The following is an 18,167-nucleotide window of genomic DNA, read 5'->3' on the forward strand; positions in this document are numbered from 1 at the left end:
GTTCATGAGTCCAAGCCCCACATCGGGCTCACAGCTGTCAACATAGAACCCACTTAAGATCTTCTGTCTCCCTCTCTCCTCTCTCTATCAGTCCCTGCCCGAGTCTCACATGCTCTCTCTCAAAAATAAGTAAAAAACATTAAAAAAAGAGAAATTACAGCATTCTGTATCTTTTTAAACTGTACTTTCCCTCCCTTTAGGCTGAGCTGATCTGGATGTCAAAAGTAATCAGGATTCATGAACTTTTCTGTATGTATATTATACCTCAATAAAATTTACAAAAACACAGTAAAAAGATGAGCATGAAATCAGAAAATAGCAAATCTGGGGGCGCCTGGGTGGCTCAGTTGGTTAAGCCTCTGACTTTGGCTCAGGTCATGATCTCACGTTTGGTGGGTTTGAGTCCCGCGTTGGGCTCTGTGCTGACAACTCAGAGCCTGGAGCCTGCTTCAGATTCTGTGTCTCCCTCTCTCTCTGCCCCTCCCCTGCTCATGCTCTGTCTCTCTCTAAAAAATAAACATTACAAAAAATATAAAATAGTAAATCTGGTGTTTAATGACATCACACTCATATAAACTGTAACCTAGTCATTCATTCGCTCAATGAATATTTTTCTTGAATATGGATATTAGGTGCCAGGCTCTGTGCTGGGCCCCGGAGTAAGCTATAGAAGCTAAATGAACATCATCTTTCAGGAAGACAAAGTAGAAGCAAAGGCCTAATATATTCAATATGCTAAGGGAGAAATATGCAGCTAAGAATACTCTATCCAGAAAGGCTATCATTCAGAATAGAAGGAGAGATAAAGAATTTCCCAGGCAAACAAATACTAAAGGAGTTTGTGACCACTAAAGCAACTCTGCAAGAAATATTAAAGGGGACCCTCTGAGTGGACAGGAAAGACCAAAAGTGACAAAACTAGAAAGGAACAGAGAAAATCTCCAGAAACAATGAGAAAGCAAATAATAAAATGGCACTGAATACATATCTATCAATAATTACTCTGAATGTAAATGGACTGAATGCTCCAATCAAAAGACATAGGGTGTCAGAAGGAATAAATAAATAAGACCCATCTATATGCTGCTGATAACCGACTCATTTTAGACCTAAAGACACCTGCAAATTCAGAGTGAGAGGACAGAGAACAGGGCCCCGCCCCCAGGGTAGCCCCGCCCAGTCCCCCGCCCCCGTCACGCTTTCTCCAAGTCCTGAAACCGCCAGGCAAGTTGGCCTGAAGATCTAGCGTTCCCTGTTTTCTCATTGAGCCCTCCCCTTGGCCCGCGCGCCTTCTGCTCGCCTCCTGCCGCTGCTGCCCGGGAGGGGATCGGGTAAGCGTGGCGCTGCGCCCCAAACGGGCCTGGGCAGGGGTGCGGGAAGTCTGGGGTAAAGCGGCGATGGAGTCCAAAGGGGGCTGTCTGGGTGTGTGGAGATGTCACACTGAGGAGGCCCGGCCCTGGGGAAGCGCTGGGGTTGGGGCGCAGAGTGGGGGATGAGCAGTAGAGGGAGTAAACCCAGGGCCTTTGCAGGGGGACCTCGGGACGGGGTGGGGCACACCTGGAAAGTCCGGGGCCTGGGCAACGCAGAAGAGGACGTGAACCCAGAGCGGGGGGAGGCCGGTGGGAGGCCAGGGGCCTGCAAGAAGGCGAAAATAAGGGAAAACGGGAAGGGGAAAGAGAAAGTGGTCCCAGAGGGGCCTTGGGCAGAGGGGGCGCCTGGGGAGGTATCCAGGTAAGGGCCCAGGGCAGGGTCCTGGATGACGGACCTGGGATGGAGGGAGACAAACCCAGGGTCCAAGGGTCCAAGGCGGGTTTGATGCCCGGGGGGGCGAGAGGGAATCCAGACTGAGGGTTGGGCAAGTCTTCAGGTATTTCTTTTTTTTTTTTTTTTTTTTTTTTTTTTAATTTTTTTCAACGTTTTTTATTTTTATTTTTGGGACAGAGAGAGACAGAGCATGAACGGGGGAGGGGCAGAGAGAGAGGGAGACACAGAATCGGAAACAGGCTCCAGGCTCCGAGCCATCAGCCCAGAGCCTGACGCGGGGCTCGAACTCACGGACCGCGAGATCGTGACCTGGCTGAAGTCGGACGCTTAACCGACTGCGCCACCCAGGCGCCCCAGTCTTCAGGTATTTCTGAGGCTCTCTCTCCCACATAGCCAGTATCTTGGCTTACTAGGCCTGCTGTCCCCCCATCTACTTATAAACTACCCAGGTGGGTACTCCAGCTGATTCTGATGCAGCTATAATTTAAGAGGCACTGGTCTGAAACTTTAGAGCTTTGAGGGATTTGAAGTGGGAGTGAGAACCAGCCAGGTGTCCTGTGATGCAAGTACATTATTACATTTAATCTTCACAGCCTTGTGAAGTTGGTGCTCTTGTCCCCATTTAACTGACGAGGCACAGAAATTTCACTTTTCCAAGGACCAGCATCTAGGAAGAGGAAGAGCTGGGATTCAGACCCTCAAGGTAGGCTCCAGGGTTCTCCCACTGAACCAGGTCTCCTGTAAAGTCCAGAGGCAGTTTGGCCTCACAGCAGGTAGTGGGCAGCTGAGTGGAGACGATCGGTTCCAGCATTTTGGCTGTGCAGTGAAGAGTTAGGACTGGCCTTGTCTCTTGCCTTGGGGTGAGCACTAGTTTGTATGAGGTCCTGGTGACCAGGTCTCAGACCTGATGTGTTGGCCCCAGGGTGCCCAAAGGCCCTAGATTCAAGGCCAGCTTCTCCCTGACTCACGGGGAGGCTCCGCATCAGTGTCCTCCTCAGTCTGATGGGTACAGACTCTCCAGGAGGCATCTGCAAGAGCAATGACCTTACAGATTCCTGTGACTGGCAGCCAGGTGGGCCCTGGTCCCCCTGCCCAGCCCTTCTCAAGGCCTGTGCCCGAGGAAGGGGCTCCAAGCACACGGGCTGTGCAGGGCTCCCACTCCACACTCTGACACCTTGGCAGGGTCTGACACCTTGGTAGTTCTTTGTTGTGGGGGCCTGTCCTGGGGCACCGCCTCCATATTGTGTCCTCTGGGGGAAAGGCTGGGTGGGAACCTCTGCCCTGGAGTCAGTGCCACCCCCCCAGGTGCCCCCCCCTCTGGGGGCTACAGGACAGGGTTTTCCTGCATCCACAGCCCACTCTCCTGACAGAGGCCACCTTCACCAGCAGGCCTGTCCTTCAGGACCTGGTGTGTTCATCTGTACTCATTTCTGTCGATGCAAATGACATCTAAACACATTCCCCTTCTGACACACCCCCATGTTCCCAAAGAAGCTGAGTGCCTTTGACTACCATCCACAGGGTTGTGGGGTCCCTGCTGGGGGATCACGGAGGCCCCACACTGTAAGGGGCACAGGGTAGGTAGGAATGCGTGCTGGGTGCTGACCACACTGGGCCTCTGGTGCACGTTTGATGAGTTGAGAGGGCATTCTTCAGTGTGCTTCCCTCACACAAGTTTCTTCTGGAACTGTTCTGTGTGGTCCTCATAGCTCTGCCCTACACATTGAGAGGAGGCCTCTTTCTTAGCAGTCAGGGAACCCTTCAGTTTAGCTCAGCTGCTGGCACTTGCCTCCTGGTGCCTACCTGGTTTCTTGGCGTATTTGGAAACTCATTTGTATTCTGTCTGAATCCCACCGCCATGAGTGTGTCATCCAGAGGGTTTCACTCATTTTGGGAGGAGAGAACGAAGCTTTGTGGTTCATGCTTCTCTAATTGTCTAGTGTTTGTGAACGCTTTTGGGCCTCTTTTTTTTTTTAATGTTTATTTTTGAGAGAGACAGATGGAGCATGAGCAGGGGAGGGCAAAGAGGGAGGGAGACACAGAATGTGCAGCAGGCTCCAGGCTCCGAGCCTTCAGCACACAGCCCGACACCTGGGGCTTGAACCCATAGCTGTGAGACCATGACCTGAGCCAAAGTCAGACACTTAGCATACTGAGCCACCCGGGCTCCCCCCAATGGGGAGGCCCAATGCCTCTTTTTAATTGGTTATCTTGTCTGATCTGTGCCCTTCAGCCGGTGAGCCTTCCCGCTCCCTGGTTATCCTGTGACTGTGGTGATGGGTGATTTCTCCTGCCCTTCCTCTGGTTCCTGCTTTTCCCAGCGCTGTCTTGACTTTTCCACTCCTTCCTGCTTACATGCGTGAGTCTTCCTGAAGTGATGCAGTTGTGATTAAGTTGTCAAAAGCAGCTGACTAAAGTCAACAAAGGAAGGATTCTCTGGTAGGCTGTATCTCATCCTTTGTTGATTTTAATTAGTGAATGATTTTGTCTGCTGATTTATTTTATTCATTATTGGCTTTATACATTTTGTATTAACTTTTCTGTTTTGATATCATAATGAACTCATGGTCCTTTGCAGATTCAACTTGTGAAGTGGTAACTATCCTGTATTATTATTAGATGCTGAAGTTGTCACAGATTGACAGTGGTAGTCTGTTTACAATTTTGTTCCTTTGTCATTTTAATCCCTCCTCTGACACCTTTGAAAGCATCTTATTTTCTAGCAACACCAGAGGGTTCCAGAGCCGTCTCAATTTTTCTCCTGCCCCAAGTTATGGGATCATTGTCCTCCAAGAGTCCTGTTTTGAGTATTAGACATGAAAATCTGAGTGCAGAGATACATGGTCCCCAGACTAGGGGGACATGTTGTTGCTTTGGACTACTTTTAGAAGTGTCAGAGCCAGAAAATACATCTTGTTTTTAGGTTAGAGTTCACATGGACTTCCAGCGGTTTGATGCTCTGTACCCAACTAACTATCTGTGAAGTACATAGTGTCACGGGCAGCTAAGATTTTTCTCCCACATTGGCAGTCCTCAGCTCAGCACCATCTCTCACCCCCAGAGGAGGGCAGCTAAACTGTAAATGAAATCACAGAGATGGAACATTGTCAGTTATCTTTTGATGCATAACAAAGTACTGCCAAACCTAGGGACTTAGACAGTGATTTATCATTTCTCAATGTTCTGTGGATTGCTGGGGTGTATCTTTGGCTTCACGGGGGTGATCTGGGGTCACTCAGGGGCCTGATCCCTTTTTAGTGGGGGAAGCAACAGAGTTGTCTTTTGAAAACATAAACAGTCACTCTGAGGAAGAAGCATGTACTCCTTGCTCTGCCTGTAAGACCCTACGTGACCGGCTGCCTTGTCCTCCTTTCCTGCCATCCTCTTGTATCTACATACCCCAGACTTGTTGGCCTCTTTGCCTTTCCTTCCTTGGAAGCACCAAATTTGCCCTACCTCAGTGCCTCTGTACTCGCTGTTGTCTGCTTGCAGGGCTCCTCTCCTAGATCTTTGCACAGTTGGCTTTTTTTTAAGTTTTATTTATGTATTTTTTAGTAATTGCTACCCCAGTGTGGGGATCAAACTTGCAACTCCTAGATCAAGAGCTGCATGCTTTTCTGACTGAGCCAGCCAGGCACCCCTGCACAGGGGAAATTTTTTTATACTTAGGGTTCATTAAAATGTCACCCTCTCTTCTTGAGTCTTTGATCCTCCATCCACACCCTACCCTACACTTTCCCAGGATAGTCCCTGTCAATTCACAGCATTTAATTTATCTTGTCCACTTACTTGTTCTCTTGTTTATTTCTGTCTCTGCCTCTAGAATGCAAATTTCCTGAGAACAGGACCTTTATCTGTCTTGCTTTCCACTGCATTCTTGGTGCCTAGAAAACTCCTTGCATAAAAGGAAGGAAGAAAACATTTGTTGAATGGATGATAAATCATTCATGCACCAAAGGAGGAGAGGGATGAGTAGGTGGAGCACAGAGGATTTTTAGGGCAGTGTAACTACTGTGTGTGATATAATGATGGATGCATGTCATTCTACATTTGTCCAAACCCATCGACTATACAACACAGGAGTGACCCCTACTGTAAACTGGACTTGGGGTGATCATGATGTGCCAGTGTGGGCTCACCAGTTGTAACATGCTCCTGTCTCGTGTGGGATGTTGGGGTATATGGGAACTCTGTGTACATTCCTCTCAATTTCTCTGTGAACCTAAGACTGCTCTAAAAAATAAAGGTGTTTTTTTTCTTTTTTTTTTTAATAGTGCACATCCATTGGGAAGAAGTCTGAACAATATAGACATACATATAAAGTCCAGAGGATTATATCCATACCTTCTGCACCCCAAGCCCTTTCTGTTTATATCCGCTCCTCTTGTGTTGACTGGCTGGGTGGCTGTGATGCCTTTCATGGGAAAGATGAGATTGAGAGGTGGAATGGGGAAACTGGGAGCTCTGTGTTAGACCTAGGGTGCCTGAGATGCCTCTCAGACCGCTGAATGGGAAGTTGGCTCTCCGTGTCTGGATCCTGGGCTGAGGGCCGAGCTGGGAGATGTGATTGGGAGGTAGTAGCAGCGTATCATTGTTACTTCAGGCTATGGGACTGGGGGAAGTCCAAGCACAGGCTGAAGACAGAAGACAAGTGAGGAGAGTCTGGAGTGTCATCGTTAGAGATCAGAGGGAGAAGCCATACCAGGAAAAGAGACAGGACACCCATGGAGTAGGACAAAATGAGGCATGCATGGAAACCTGGGAAGGGCTGCCAGATAAAACACAGAATTTGAGAGAAATGGTGACTCACTTTTCAGCATAACTATGTCCCATTTTATCTGTGAAATCTGGCAACCCTAAGCTGGAAGAAGAATGGTGTGACATCATATCAGCCTTTCCACAGTGATGCTACAGGCCAGGAATGCCTGCTGGACCTATACTACTTGTGGTGATCCCCTTGTGGGTTCCCCTCCTGGAGCCATTGTTGAAGCTGGATCAGCCCTTGTGGTTCTTGTTATATTATTGCAGGAAGTGCCTTAGCACAGTCATCAGGGAACTTTGGAGAACAAGATTTATTACTCACAGGTCCTGGCAGGTCCAAGGCATGCCCGAGGGCCACACAGCCACACAGTATAGTCTCAGGTGGAGAGGGAGGGAGGATGCGTGGGCCTGGGGCTCTGCATTTGTTGGGATGAGATAATTAGGGTTTCATGGGTTCACTGATTATCGGATGGCTTAAAACATGAGAACAAGAAGTAGGATAAGGGAAGGGAGAAGCAGAGTCACTCAAGCAGTCAGTGATCTAGATTACTCAGGACTTTCTAAAAGGGGAGCTTCATGGGTGGGAAGAGGCCTTCTGGGGTTGGTTTGCTAGGAGCTGCCTTTGACATGGATGCCTCAGCAATCAAAGGCTTCTTGACATGCACACACTAGGAGCCCCAGGAGAAACAAAATCAGTCCCAGCACCATTAACCTAGCCTTTATTGTAGAGTGCTGAACACAGGAAAGCTCCAGAAGAGCCTTTTAACAAGGGGGAGGTGGGCAGAATGTTTTAAGGGCTTTAGGGGGAAGGTATTTGTCAGAGTTCCTGTAGATGTAGCAGGAAGGGGGCAGCAGCAGTGTGGCCATTTTCGGAAATGAGAGCAGGGCGTCATTCTTGATGGTCAGCAGCTCTTCTGTGCAGGCTGGACTGGACTTTATCAGGAGGAAGGAGAAGGGATGAAAAAGGAGCAGGGGCTAAAGCCACATGCAGGAGGGGTGGGGGGCACACTGCGGGGACAAGGATGTGAGGAGGCCACGGCGGGCAAGTCTCAAGTCCTTGAGTCTCTCATGCCCTAGTGAATCTGGCTGAGACGTTGGGCACACTGAGGTCTGCGGGGATTGTTTGGCATCGTGCAGGTGACCTCTGGTCTTGGCAAGGGCCACGTGTGCAGGAAGGAGCCAAATGGGTGTTGAGCACAGAGGCAAGGACATAGAGACAGTATGGACATGTCTCTTTCATTGTGCCCTGAAAGGGAGGAGAGAAATAGGGTACAAGCTAGAGGATGGCTTGGGGTCCAGGGAACTTATTTGAGAGACAGATTCTAGTGCAAAGTCCTATTGTCGGAGGATCCCACAGAGGGAGCGCGGAGAAACTGAAAAGGCAGGAAAGGAGACCCTTGCTAGTGCTAGTTCCTGAGAAGGCCAAGGTGGGCTCCAGGGCCCAGGGGAGAGGCAGTGATAGCCCTTCTCAGGATTTGTGAGGGTAAAGAATGAAGGGCTGCTGCATGGGTCCTGGGTAGCTGTGTCTGTTTTTTGTGGGTTTTCTTTTTAAGAGATTAAGTATCTGGCACTGCAGGGACTCAGGAACTGTCCCCTCCCCAACCCTATTCTACTAAGCATCCTTTCTCCCCTTGGGTTCGAAGGGAACCACATAGGATAGCAGAATGGGGACCTGAGACCCTATTGATTGTTCTGTATGTGGCTCCGGATGAGGTTTTGGGGTGATAGTGGGGTTCGTGGGATCCAGAGCCAACAGCCAAGAAAGAATTCTTGAAGACGTCTTTGGTGCAAAAAGGTGATTTTTATTGAAGCATGAGGACAGGACCCATGGGCAGGAAGAACTGCCTGGGACCATGAGGAGAGACTGGGGGAGGTAAAGTCCGGGGGAAGTTTCCAGTGAGATTTTCATATGCCAAAGAAGACTCATAGGATACCAGAGGCCTCGCCATTGTCAAGCTAAGGTGGTTTTTCCCTGTAGCAAAGCATTAACTCCAAAGAGTTCCTGGAGAAACATTTTACTCTGCCAGCCTCAAGTAATTGTCAGTGGGCTGCAGGTTATAAGGAAATTTAGTTCTATATGCCATTTCCTTCTGCCTTTTTTTCCCACATCAGCTCCAGTGGTGGTAGGACTGGTACTCTTCCCCTCCCCCCCAGCGCCATTACCTGCCTCCCCACTGTGGCCAGGCCTCCTATGTATGCCTGACTCAGTTTACCACTGTTGCTTCACAGCTTGCGGTGAATTTAAAAAGAATGGTTAATTTGCCTCAAGGTTCAGGCTCAGAGGGTCTAAGGCAAGAAAGCCACTGGGAAGATGGAGTGTGGGCCTCAGTCAGAATGAATGACCTGGGCCTGGACCAACGAGGTAAGGGTGACTTCTGTAGGGGTAGGACCAGGGCAGGAACCAGGGTGGTACCTCTGTAGCAAGAAGAGCAGACATTTCCTGTTTTGCTGCTGGGCTGCTTGAAAGCCTTTAGGAGGGGGGACTCATGGTGTAATACGTAATTTCCGTCTTTTTTTTTTTTTGTAGTTTATTGCTTTTTTGAGCTGAGCAAAGCCTGCCTTCACCCAGGTTCTGTAGCCTTGTGTGTGTGGACTGTTCTACCTTCACTCGTGTCCCCAAAGATGTGAGGCTTCTCCTGTGTCCTCCTTACTCATTGCTCACAGCTCAGGCTGTCCTCACAGGCCCAGCATCTCTGCTGACTTAATAAAACTGCTGTACTCAGTGCAGGGCTCCTGGTGCCTTGCCAATGGGGATCTGGGGCTGGTGGCCTTGGGCTGACTAGGAGTTAAAACATGTAGCGACTTGTCCCTGCTGTGTTCTTTCCTCTATTCTTCCTCAGTCTATAAATCCTCTGGCAAAAAAGATTTTACCAACCACTGGGTGAACTATCAAGAATGACATGAGAAATTATATAAAAATTATATCCATGCTAAAAATAGGGGTGGACAGATGTATACATTTTATTAAATAAAACAACCCAGGATCTAGGACATTGATTTTAAAAAAATAGCATGTGTGTGTGCACACATTGGAAGGATATACACTAGATTTAGCATTAGTTATTTGGGGGCAGTAACATGGTCAGTGATTTAAACATCCTTATTTATATCTTTGTGCTGTCTAAATTATATTTCTTATTAACACATTACTTTTATGTTAAAAAGCAATCAGGGTTTTGGGGTTTTTTTGTTTTTGTTTTTGTTTTTTGTGGGTTTTTTTGGAAAGGGATGGTTCTTCAGGAGTAGAATTGATGGATTATGGTTCTACAGCATGGCTGAATGCAAGAATCTTCATGTCAGGTAAAAGACACCACACCTGAAGAATAAGTGGAATGTGACTATTGATCTAAATTGCGGTGTAAGCAAAACACTGTTATTTAGGGCTGTATTCTTAGTTGGTAACACTAAATATGGATGATACAGAAACTGAGGAGTGATTCTTTCCAGAGTTTGGACAGTCACCCCTGTGATAAGGAATAAACGTTATTGTTAGGGGCTCAGAGAGTTTGGGAAGCTGCTAGTGTTCTGCTTCTTTACCTATTCCATAAATAATTCATGATTTTTTTTATTTATTTGTAAATCACATACCATAAAATTTGCCCCTTCAAAATGTATAATTCAGGAGAACAGAAGATACACGTTCACACAAAGACCTGCATATGTTCTATGTTCATGTAATAGCCAAAAAGTAAAAAAAGTTCATGACATGGTGAATGGATAAACCAAATGTGTTCTATCCATACAGTGGAATATTATTTGACCATAAAAAGGAGTGAAGTACTCATTGATGTAACAACATCAGTGAACCTGGAAAACATTATGCTAAGTGGTGTCTTATGTGTTTTTGACTTGCATTTTCCTAACAACTGATGTTGAGCATCTTTTAATGTGCTTATTGGCCATTCTACTCCTTTGCCAGTTTTTAAATTGGATTTATTGTTGAGTTGTAAGTATTCTTTATAAATTCGGGATACTAGACCCTTATCAGATTAGATGGCAGATATTCTCTCTCTTTATGTGGATTGTCTTTTTACTTTATTGATAGTGTCCCACAAAACTTAAATTTTGATGAAGCCCAATTTATTTAATTTTTCTTTGGTTGCTTTTACTTTAGATATCGTGTCTAAGAAACCGTTACCTAATCCAAAGTCACTAAAACTTATACCTACGTTTTCTTTTAAATGTTTTATAGTTTTAGCTGTTAGGTTTAGGGCTTTGGACCATTTTGTGTTAGTTTTTGTATATGGTTTGAGGTAGGAGTCTAAACACATGATTTTGCATGTGGATATCCAGTTATTTTGGCACCATTTTTGAAGAGGCTCTTCTCTTCCCATTAAATAGCCTTGGCATCCTGGCTGAAAATCAATTGAACACAGGCGCATGGGTTTATTTGTGGATTCTCAACTCTATTTCATTGATCTATATTTTGATTTTAATACCAGTACTATACTGTCTTGATTATTGTAGCTTTATAGTAAGTTTTGAAATCAGGAAGTGTATTCTTTTTTTCAAGATTGTTTAAAATTCTGGCTTTCTTGCATTTCCCTATGGATTTTAGAATTAGCTTGTCATTTTTTTGTGAAAAAGATGAATATAATTTTGATAGGAATGCATTGGATTTGTAGATCAGTTTGAGAAATATCACCATCTTAACAATATAAGTCTTTCAGTCCATGAGGACAGGATATCTTTTCATTTTATTAGGTTTCTCAAAATTCCTTTCAACAATGCTTTACAGTTTTCAGGGTAAAAGTTTTTACACTTTTTTTTGGTTACCTTTATCCTTAAGTATTTTATTCTTTTTGATGCTATTGCAGATGCAGTTTTTTTAGTTTATTAGATTGTTCATTGCTAGTGTATAGAAATAAAACTGACTTTTAAAAAATTGATCTTGTATCCTACAACCTTGCTGAACTTACTGGTTGTATGTGTGTGTGTATGTATTCCTTAGAATGTTCTACGTACAAGATCATGTCATCTGTAAACAGTTTGACTTCTTCCATTCCAATTTGGATGCCTTTTATTTCATCTCTTGCCTGATTGTGCTAGATAGGACTTCAAGTACAATGCAATAGGACAGGAGTGGCAAAAGCAGGTATCCTTGTCTTGTACCTAATGTTAAGGAGGATGCTTTCAATCTTTCACCGTTAAGTTTGTTAACCGAGGGTTTCTCATAGATAAACTTTATCAGATTGAAATAATTCCCTTAAATTCCTAGTGATTTTTTTTTAGTATTTTTATCATCAAAGTGTTGGATATTGCTGAATGCTTTTCTGATCTATTGAGTGAATCGTTTTTTTTTCCTCCATTCTATTAATATGGTGTAAATACATTGATTTTCACAAATTGAACCAACTTTCCATTCCTGAGATAAATCCCACTTGGTCATGTTGTATAAGACTTTTTATATGCCACATAAATCACTTTGTTAGCATTTTGTTGAGGAGTTTTGTGTGTATATTTATAAGGCTCTTATACTGGTCTGTAGTTTTCTTAGGTTGGCTCTGTCTGATTTGGGTATCAGGCAAATGTTCCCATTTCATCAATTTGTTTGGGAGTGTGTGAAGGATGGTGTTAATTCTTTTTTAAATGCTTGGTAAACTTCACTAGTGAAGCCATCTGGTCTTGGACTTTGTGGAGGAATTTTTTGTATTGCTAATTCAATCTTTTCATTGTTACAGGTCTCTTAATTTTTTTTATTTCTTCTTAATTAGTTTGTCAGTGTGTTTGTAGGAATTTGTCCATCTCATCTAGATTTTCTAACATCTTGGCATACAATTGTTCATAGTATTCCCTCATTATTATTTTTATATTAGGTGAATGTGATAACCACTACACTACAGACACAATTCTTTTTATATTTGTAAGTTCAGAAGTAGTGTTCCCTCTTAAATATTTACATCCTCTCTCTTTCTTGGTCAGTTTTAGCTAAAGGTTTGTGTATTTTGTCAATCTTTCCAGAGACCCAACTGTTGCTTTTGTTGATTTTCTCTATGGTTTTTCTATTCTCTATTCCATTTATTACCACTCTAATCTTTATTGCTTCCCAGCCTCTACTTTTTTTGTGTTAGTTTAGTCTTCTTTCTCATTTTTCTTAAGGTGAAAGATCAATTTATTAATATAAGCTTCTCTCTTTTATTTTTTGCTTTTTCATATATACATTTTAAGCACTGTATTCCCAGCATCCCATAAGTTTTGGTATGCTATATTTTCATTTTAATTCATCTCAAATAATTTTATGATTCCCTCGTGATTTCTTCTTTGACCCTTTAGTTATTTGGGTGTGTTGTTTACACAAACTTGTGAATTTCCCAAATTTTCTTTTATTTATTTATAATTTTATTGCATTTTGTGTGTTTTTTATATGATGTGTGGTTTATCCTAGTGAATGTTCTGTATATATTGAAAAGAATGTCTATTCTGCTATTGTTGGGTGGAATGTCCTATACATGTATGATCTAATTTGTTTATAGTGTTCAAGTCTTCCCTTTTTTTGTCGATCTTCTGATTGTTCAGTAGATTATGGAAAGTAGAGTATTGAAGTCTCCTATTATTACTGAATTGTATTTCTCTCTCTCCAATTCTGTCAGGTTTTGCTTCATGTATTTTTGGCTATATTGTTAGGTGTATATAATTGTTATGTTTTTTGATAATTATTGATGCATTTACCATTATCAAATGCCCTTCTTTATCTGTAGTAACAATTCTGTTTTAATGTCTGTTTGCCTGATGCTAGGAAAGTCACTCCCCCCCCCCTTTTTTTGGTTACTATTTGCATGGTATATGTTTTAAAAACCTTTTTACTTTCGACCTATCCATTTATATTTAGTGTAATTACTGATAAGATAGCATTCTATCTGACATTTTGCCATTTGTTTTCTATATCTTATGGTTTCGTTCTGTTCCTCTATCCTTCATTACTATCTTCTTTTGTATTAGGTGGATATTTTCTAATGTATTATTTTTATTCCATTGTTATTTTAAATATATATATATTTTAGTTATTTTCTTAGTGGTTGCTCTGAGGATTACAATTCCTTCCTTAGATAACATTGTAATTTAAATTAATAGCAATCAATTTCACTAGTATATGAAATTTTGCTCCTATATAGCTCTGTTCGCTCCTACTTTGTGCTCCTCCTGTCATACAAATTACATTTGTGTATATTGTGTACCTATATATAGTGATTTATAATTACTGAATTATGCAGTTGCCTTTAAGTTGGATAAGAGAAAATAGAGTTACAATGCATTTATACATTTTTTTTAAATTTGCCTATGTAGTTACCTTTACTAGTGTTCTTTATTTTTTTATATGAATTTAAAGTACTATCTAGGTCCTTTCATTTCAGCCTCTCGGTCTTTCTTTGGTGTTTCTTGTAGGGCAGGTGTGCTAGTGGCACATTCTCTTGGTTTTTGTTCATTTGGGAATCTCTTAATTGTCCTTCATTTTTGAAGGATCCTTTTTCTGCTTTTCAGAACTGTTGGTTGAAGGTCTTATTCTTTCAGCACTTTGAACATGTCATCCCACTGCCTCTGTCCTCCATGGATTCCGATGTGAAGTAAGCTGTTAATCTTCCTGAGGAGTCCTTGTCATGAAGAGTCGCTTCTCCCTGCTTTCAAGATTTTCTGTCTGTCTTTTACTTTTGGCAGATTGATAGTGGTGTGTCTTGCGGTAGATCTCGTGTAATTTGTGCTCTTGTATTCTACTTGTGATTTGTTGAGCTTCTTGAATATGGAAGTTTGATCATATTTGGAAAGCTTTTGTGCATTATGTCTTCAAATATTCTTTTGGACCCCTTTATTTTTTCATCCCTGAGACTCCCGTTATACATGCTGGTGTACTTGATGCTATCTCAAGGGCCCTGAGGACTTGTTCATTTTTCTTCATTCTGTTTTCTTTCTTTTCTTCAGATTGGATAATTTCTGTTGACTTAGCTTTCAGTTCAGTTGTTCTTTATTCTCCCTGCTCAGATCAGCCATTGCACTCCTCTAGGGCCATTATATTTTACAACTCCAGAATTTTGATTTGGTTCTTCTTTAAAATAGTTTTTATCTCCTTCTTGATATTCTCCATTTTGGTTAGACTCCATTTTTTTACTTTATCTAGTTCTTCAGGGATAGTTGTTTAAGTTCTTTGAACATATTACTGAGCCAAGCTGGAACACTGGTGGAAAAACCAAGCAGCACTCAGAGATCCTGGTGGGTTGGAGATTTATTTTACACTAGTGGGCTCAGAGGAGACTTTTTCTCCAAAGGTCTCAGCCCAGAATGCAAGTGGGTAGGGTAATTTATAGCTAACAGCCTTCATATCTGTGGGAGTTTTCACGCACACAGCAAACAAAGGAAGAAGAAACTGGAGGAGGGGTCTCTAAGCTAGAGACCAGAGTTTGTTTAAGTCCAATCAGCCATCTTTGGTGTGCCTTATCCACTTCTCCAACATTCCCCCCCTTTGATGCCTTTTTAAAAAACTTTTAGTAGGCATCACCTTTCAATTTTACAGGTTGGTACTCTCGGAAGGCTTGCAGTACTTTGGCAAGCAACAGTGTTTTCAATAAAACATACCATGACATTCAGTATACAGGGGCCAATGGATACAAGTAACATTATGGAGAGGAGGGGCCCTACTACCAGGGCAGAAAGCCAGGATGCCCAGTCTGTGAGATCCCATCCTTTCCATTGATTGATATTTTCCTGTTGTCTATGTTGAATTCTTTCCTTGAGTTCCTTAACCTTAGTTGTAACTATTCCTGACTGGTTTATGAAATAGCAACATTCCTCCTCCAGAAAGATATAAGTCCCTCCTTTTTCTGAAGTGAGGAGGTCGAGGGCTCACCTGTTTTGGAGGGTCACTGCTGCCAGAGAGTTTATTTGGCTTTGTAAGGTTACCAGAGAATCTGCCACCTGTTCCATGTCTTCATTTAGCTCTTGAGATAGTTTATGGTATAGTCCTATGGATGAACCTATGCCCCCTATTCCAGTTCCTAGTCCTGTCGCAATTCCTGCTGCTATCAGAATGGGTAGCAGGATTGCCCATTTAGTCCAGGCGGTGGGGCTAAAAGTTGTTAGGAGCTGATCTTCAGTGTATACGCATATCTCTGGGGTTAGGAAGATGGGATAACATCTCTGAGTCCAGTTGGCCTGTAAGCATTGGTAGGCCGAATTAGAACATAGATAGAACACCCCAGGGGTTGAACATAGGGTTGTATTCCTCTTTAAGGTTATATTTCTTCCGTATAGAGAGGTACCGTTCATACCTTCAGGGACAGATTAGATTGTTGGCATTTGTGAGACGGATCCCAGTGGCCAGGGGTCCAATTAAGACAGAAGTGTTGGTTTTGAGATTTTCAGGAGCTTCCTAGGTAAAAGGGATAGGAGTGGCTAAGTAAGCCCTCCTGCTGAGGGGAAGCACATCCAGCAGGTTTGGGTGTGATTATCTATTTTATGGAGGATTGGTAAGGTAGTGTTAGTCCAACGTTGGAGTGGAGAATTGGTAAGCATCTGATTGAGGGCTGAAAGGCTCAAACCCTGGTAGGCTGCCGGGCGAGTGGTCACCTTTATGGCTTATATTACCCTGTTCTGGGTATCCTTTATAACCTTTTGAAGGGCCCTGTCCTGTATCCCTTCCCTGCCTGAGATTCCCCCATTGAGGAAGGTAAGTATAGCAAGCTTCCCTCTCTGGAGGTCCTTGTTGTGACATGGGTTCCTGACATTTTGGGTTATCTCTACAGTCCAATACTCAGTCCTTGGGGCACCAGGTAACTGACAGAGAGTGGGTGTTTTTCCCTTGTATCAATCTTTGTGGAGGGAGGTGAAGACGCTGAATGCCCTTGACTCACTTATTGTCATATAACAATCCTGGGGGCAAAGTGGGTAAGCAGCAGTTGTGAATGTGAGAGAGGTTATCATAATATACAGGCAATACTTAATAATCCTCCCATCCAGAGGAAGTATGTGAGACCCAGCATGCATCTTTTGTCCCATCTCTAGCTTGTTAGTGCAGTCTCTATCAGCCCAACAGTAAGAAGTTAGATGAGGGCTATGATCCCAGTGAGGGGCAAGGGCTGGCAGAGTTGCATCCAAACCCCTAGGCTCGGTCCACGCATTGATTACTCAAGCTTCTGTTGTGCGCAGGCCAGCCAACTTCTGGGGCGTGGCTGGAGCAGGGCTGGAGATCTCAGGGGCCAGTGTCTTTTTGAGGGTCAGATTAAGCAGGTTGACTGCATCTGGATCACTTTGCCAGGTTGAGGTCTCCTCCGAGTTGGCCTTCTTAGCTCTGGAGTGATGGATCCATGGGGTGATACCTGAAACTGAATCCTCTCTTTGGTTGTATGTCTGTAAAGTCCACCTCCAAGTCTTTGAAAGGGGTGGGTTTCTGGTAACTGTCAGATCAGGTTTAGGGAACGTATGGTTTGCATATTTAGAGATCCATCCTGTTTTCCAGTTTTTGAATATCATATCTTATTGTTATCCCCATAGTATAACAAGCACAGAAGATTGCCTCTATATGAAATACTGTGACAGTTTTCTGAAGTTTATCTCAAGTCTAGTTTAGGCAAATAACAAACATTTAAAGGCAATCATAACTAGAATTTAACATCCATAATGGTGCATTGATGAAACATAGTTGTTCTCTCTAAAACCTGCCCTTTCCAGAGATAGCCAAATTGAGACCAATGCATTTGTAGAACAAATCCAGTCTTAACAAATCTGGCCTAATTATTTACATAAGCTCAGCCAGAATAGCGATTGATCATGAGGATCTTTTAAATTTTGCTTTGTTGGAACCTTTTATAAGGAATCTCTGGGTTGAACTTTTAGTAGCCTCTCCAGGCCATCAGACAGGCCTGCAATACCTGTAGAATTGGATGAATTCCTCTTCATGAGGTCCCCAAGAAATCCTGAGATTCCTGCACCTTCCAGGAAGTGACCTTCTTTACTTACCTGGTGAGGCTGCTGGGAACTCTGTAAGCAAGGCACCAGGCCAACATTTCCAAAGGGCTTTATGGCTCCATGTTTTATAAAGCCAACCCTAATTCCTTAAAGTTGTCTGGTCATATCTGAGTCTATGATTGTCATCCTCAAATATGACATTCCAGTCAAAGCCTTGGTAAAATAACCAGTATTTCCAAATGGTGACCTGTTATAAGATGAACGGATTCTTACTGAACTTTTGCAAACAATTGTAATTGCCATGAAAGAAAGAATACTCATTGAGAGTTTTGAATTTCAGGGGAATTATGTAGAGAGAAAACATAAATGCTTCAGTTTACAAATTCATACTTTATGACATTTTTTGTATATCATAGATATCTTAAGAGAAAGTTTCCTTAATCTGGGAGAGGAGACATTAGGGAACCAGCAATATTTTCAACAAGAATCACAAAACTATAATCTTCCTAAATTCATTTAATCCCATGTTCTTAATTCTTGTTCAATTTGAATGCAGCTTTTTAGTTCTGGAAATTTTTACCCATTTTAGTATTAATCTTAAAGATGTCGAATACCTGTATTAATCCCCAAAGTCCTTTTTATAAATCTCCTTAAAGAATAAACATGTTTTGTGAGAGAATAAGAACAATTATAAATGGCAAAATCTCAGAAATAGACATTGTTAAAGATCTGATGAGAGTTCATTATGA

The 18,167-nt window shown here is 43.0% G+C and overlaps 1 protein-coding gene across 6 annotated transcripts in view; it reads left to right on the forward strand.

Moving 5' to 3' along the window:
• The first annotated feature begins 1,259 nt into the window (after positions 1-1,259).
• Positions 1,260-18,167, forward strand: part of LOC132676268 (solute carrier family 41 member 3) — a 145,662-nt gene continuing 128,754 nt past the window's right edge. For all 6 annotated transcript variants that reach the window (XM_081795009.1, XM_081795008.1, XM_081795007.1 and 3 more), the window contains exon 1: positions 1,260-1,331. The gene's annotated coding sequence lies outside the window, so the exon portion shown is untranslated. The remainder of the gene's footprint in view (positions 1,332-18,167) is intronic.

The sequence above is a fragment of the Panthera onca genome, chromosome A2 (assembly GCF_046562875.1).
Source record: "Panthera onca isolate mPanOnc1 chromosome A2, mPanOnc1 haplotype 2, whole genome shotgun sequence".
Lineage (NCBI taxonomy): Eukaryota > Metazoa > Chordata > Mammalia > Carnivora > Felidae > Panthera > Panthera onca.